General features: G+C 42.2%; 1 pseudogene; it reads right to left on the reverse strand.

Moving 5' to 3' along the window:
* Window positions 1-4,733: 4,733 nt before the first annotated feature.
* On the reverse strand, window positions 4,734-4,834 carry LOC138086687 (U6 spliceosomal RNA; annotated as a pseudogene).
* Between the last annotated feature and the right edge of the window lie 320 nt (window positions 4,835-5,154).

The following is a 5,154-nucleotide window of genomic DNA, read 5'->3' on the forward strand; positions in this document are numbered from 1 at the left end:
CTCTGACTTTTCATTTCTACATTTCACTGTGGCTAGGACTCCTGCCAACTTGCCTTCACCTACCACGTGCAGATTGATAATTCTTTAATTTCCTGATGGATGGGTCTACTATACCTCTATGGTTCTACCCGCTGTGATTCTGGGAAGCAGCTCTGTGATTCCAATTTCCCACATGTACAATAGGGATAATAATGGCACCCACCTAATAAGGTTATTGTAATAAGATTGAGTTAGTATATAGAACAGTGCCTGGCATATACTGAGTGTTTGAAAATGTTAGACATTACTGAGGAAGACAAGATAGTGTAGAGACCATGAATGCCAAGCTCTAAAGCCAGACAGTATAGAGGCCATGGGTGTTGAGTGTAGAGTTATACTGCCTGGCTTTGAATCTCTGCTCTATCGCATGTAAGCCGTAGGACCTGGGACAGGACAGTTTTCTTATTTGCGAGTGGGGATAATGTCTACCTATGGAAAGGTGGTTAAGATTAAATGAGCTAATATACATAAAGCACTCAGATTAGGACCATTGAATCAGTGCTCAAAACTATCAGTCCCTGTTGTTGGGAATGTAACATTTGGTACCACTAAGTCTAGCGTGGGCTTAGTATGATTTTTGGAACCATTTCACTCATTGTTTCCTTGGTGCTGTTCTTTTCTGATTTTGCTCCTGCCTTGATTGTGTTTTGCTTTTTCAAAGAAGCTTTCCTGGCCTTTAAAGTTTGAGGTTCCCCAGGCTTCCATTTGGGGCAACAGGCTGTGTGGACTGTGTGAGCTGTTTATTTTCCTAGGGCACCTGGTTTCACCTACATGCCAATGGCCTCCGAAGCTTCAGCCTCAGTCCTAGCCTTTCTGCACGTCACCTGGATTCATCCATCTGGACATTCTGTGGCATTCCATGTTTCTGGAAATGAACTCACGATGCCCCTTTGTCGTATCATGCATTGTGCCATCCACCCGCTTTCACTCATTTTAGCATGATGGCTCAGAGGATGAGTTTTGAGGTTACATGGGCCCAAGTTGGGATCATTGCCACATACCAGCTGTGTGACCTTGGGCAGGTGACCTAACTCTTCTGAACCCTTACCTCAGAGAAGGATAATAATAATGCTTACTGTTAGTTTGAAGATTGAATGGGTTCACTATGTAAATCACTAGCATAGCATATGACACATGATAGGTGCTCAGTAAACAGTAGCGCCTACTAATCTTATCAAAATAGTGATGATGTTGATGCTATCTGTCACTCAGATACCTCTGCCTTAGTTTAGGCATTTATTTCCTCCTGTCCAGATGATTGCAGCAGCCTCCTAACTGTCTCTATGGTCTTGCTGACTTTCGCTGACTCATTTCTATCAGAATGTTCTTTCTAAAACACAGCTCTGCCTATATGATTCTACTGTTTAGGACCCTCACATGTCTTGTCATTGCCTAAAGGATAAAGGTTAAACTTAGTTTCAAGTGTCCCCACAGCACTGACTTATAGGGGTGCTCAATAAACACCTGTTGAACACTAAGTTGCTTTTTTACCTGTAACCCACTGTGCCTCACTAGGATAGGAGCACGTATAGCTCTCTGGTAGGGGTCTGAGCAGGACTGGACACTCCATACCTCCAGGGGCACTTTTCATTTATATTCTATGTGAGCAGCACTTCTGGAACACAGTGATGTTCCCTGGATTGGGACAGTGCCATGGCCTGGAAGTGGCCTGGATTCTTGTGTGGCCTCCATGCTTAGGCAGATAAGCGGTAAGTCATGAGCCTTAGCTGTAAAGTGGGATAGCAGGGCCTTTCCTACCTTCCTATACGGTTGTCAGAGCCTTCTGAATTTGAAAGGTCTTATAAACGGGGAAGTGCTATCTCCCAGCAATTGCCCTGCTCTTATTGTCATTGATACTGACTGTGAACAGTAAAGACTAAAAAGAACCTAATCGCCTGCAGTCAATTTCTAAGATAAAAGCCCCATTATGAGCAGTGACTGTGTGATAAGCTCAAGGATATTATTTATTTATAATTTAACTACCTTGTTTTTCTTACTTCAATGGCAGTACTCATAATAGCATAAAATAATAGTCTAGCCAAAAAGAGAAAATAAAAACACCTATAATCTCACCCACACAGAAGCAAGCATTATTAATTCCTTGATATATTTTCTTCTAGAATATTTCCCAGACATATACAGTGTACATACCATTTGATAACCTGCTCCCCCCACCCCATTTAATGTACCACAAACCTCTTTTCACATTAATGAGCACACATTCACAGTATGATTATTAATTGATACATAGTAGTCTGGCATGAGGACATACTTTAATTTATTTAAACAACACCCGTGCTGGCATTTAGGTTAATTCTTCCTTTTCCCTGTTTAAAATAGGCTGCAAGGGACATCCTTGTAGCTAAATCTGTGTGCATATCCATGCTTATTTCCTCAGGTTAAATCACAGGAGTGGAATTACAGGGTCAAAGAGTAGGTATATTTTTTTTTAAAGGCTTTTGCAAAGGACTGTCAACTGCCTCTAGTAAGATTGTATGCTCAATTGGATTTTGAAGGTCATTTCTGTCTAATAGTGGAGCGTGCAAAATAAATAAACTTTGAACTTTCAAATGGAATTAGTCTCTGCTGGGCTGTAATATGGGTTTAGTCAGAAATGTGGGGAATGGAGCTCAGTGATGGAGTAGTAGAAAAGCCATATTAATAGGCTTTAGGCTACTTTCTTCTCTTTGGAACTTCTTAAATTAAAAAATTGGGATATAATTTTTATAGAATGTAATCTTATCTTAATTGATTTTGATGAAGACAACCATTAATAGAGCTCACACCTGGTTTTCCTCTCCTTCCAGGAATATGAAAGATGATAATCTCCAATTTTTTTTGCAGTAGGTGGGGCTGGTAACTTGGTCTAGACAACGTGCTGTGAGCAGAATGGGTCCCTTATGGAGTGAAGGACTTAATTGTCGGTACGAGACACCCCCCACATTAGCTCTCCTTCGTGAAATCCCTTCTGCATGTTGACCGAGGGGCCCTGAGTTACAGATGGTACACTGCAAGGTGGTGAAGTCGTCGAGTTTCTTCTGAGGATAGTTGCCTTGAACAGTCACCTGTACTGCGATGGACTTTGTGTGAGCGAGACTTAGACCTGCACTAAGTCACTAAGATTTGGTGGTTATTTTTTAAAACTGAAAAGTGAAAGTGAAAGTTGCTCAGTTGTGTCCAACTCTTTGGGACCCCATGGACTGTATAGTCCATGGACTTCTGCAGGCCAGAATACTGGAGTAGGTAGTCTTTCCCTTCTTCAGGAAATCTTCCCAACTCGGGGATCGAACCCAGGTCTCCCGCATTGCAGGTGGATTCTTTACTAGCATAGCCACAAGGGAAGCCCAAGAATACTGGAGTGGGTAACCTATCCCTTCTCCAGAGGATCTTCCTGACCCAGGAATTGAACTGGGGTCTCCTGCATTGCAGCTGGATTCTTTACCAACTGAACTATCAGGAAAACTGAAGCATAATCCTAACTAATACAGTGACATAACTTGATTCCAGAGCTAAGCTATTAGTCACTTCACAGATCCTTCTTAGAGTGACTAATCTGTGCTGGGCACTGTGGAGGATAGAAGAAAATATAAATTTAATTTCTGCTTAGCATATACAACTTATGGTTCATTTCTATTGCTTCTTGAATAGCATGTGTGTATATTGAATATTATTGCTCTACCTAGGTAGACAGGTAATGTATACTCTTTAAAGGGACTTTGTCATAACACACTGGTTCCCATATAAATATGGGATGTTCTACCACAATGCATCCTTTTGTTTTTTGTAAAATCCTATGTGGTTCTGATGGGATAGCCAACAATAGATCCTACTTCCTTGGCCACCGGAAAAGGCATGTAACTTCCTTGGAATTTTTTGAATTGAAGATGGAGGTAGAGGAGTTGACCATCTTGTCTCATGTGTCGTAGGCTGTAGGAACTGATCCCAGAAACAATGTCCCCAAGGAGATTAGGAGGATAGATCATAGACTGAAGCCAAGATGAAATCCACTGTTGAACATGGACGGACTCCAATGCTGTTTGAGCTCTGGGATCCTGGATAGTCTGGGGCTGGCACCACCTATGTGCCTCCAGATGCTCCAGCCAATACATCCTGCCTACATGGATGTCCCTCCTCTACTCACTCGGTACTAAGCTCACTCTCAATCTTATCTGTTTCTCTATAGCATTGACGTTGGCCACCTGATGCAAAGAACTGAGCCAACTATTGGAGAAGACCCTGTTGCTAGGAAAAGTTGAAGGCAAAAGGAGAAAGGGGAGGCAGAGGGACGAGATGAGATAGCATCACTGACTCAATGTACATGAATTTGAGCAAATTCCAGGAGATAGTGGAGGATAGAGAAGCCTGGTGTGCTGCAGTCCATGGGGTCACAAAGAGTCAGATATGACTTAGGGGCTGAGTAGCAACAACAGTAATTGTAGAACCTTTGCTTAGAGGTATTGATTGAGTTTGGGAAGGTGAGAAATTATGAAAATAAGAACCTTGAAAGAGTGAATTAAAATTTTTTTTTTATTGGAGTATACTTGATTTACAATGTTGTGTTGGCTTCAGGTGTACAGCAGAGTGATTTTATTATATAATACATATACATATATTCATTCTTTTTTAGATTCTTTTCTCATATAGTTTATCACAGAATATTGAGTAGAGTTTCCTGTGCTATATAGTAGGTTCTTAAAAATATGGACCACTTTATAAATTTGCATGTGGGCAGGGGCCCATGCTCATCTTCTCTGTATCCTTCCAATGATAGTATATGTGCTGCCGAAGTGAGCACTAAATGAATTGTTTTCAACTGGATAAAACCCCCATTTTTCCTGCTGTACTATCCCATGTCATCCATGTTTTTTATTTTTTTTGCTTTCCATCCTTTTGAATGTCAGGCCAACTTGGAGAAACCCACGGGTCTTCCTGTGGACTGGCCTCAGGGTGGGGGCATGCAGCTTCTGAGTGGGTTTCTGGGCTGCCGGGGTAGATGAACACGGCTGTCTGCACTCTCCAGTGGAGCGTGAAGCCGAAGGGAGGCCTTGGGAGGCAGCCACTCACTCAGACCCAGGCAGCCTGGGGGCTGAGGCTTCTGGCAGGGTTGTCATTATG

This window comes from Capricornis sumatraensis, chromosome 9, assembly GCF_032405125.1.
Source record: "Capricornis sumatraensis isolate serow.1 chromosome 9, serow.2, whole genome shotgun sequence".
Taxonomy (NCBI): Eukaryota; Metazoa; Chordata; class Mammalia; order Artiodactyla; family Bovidae; genus Capricornis; species Capricornis sumatraensis.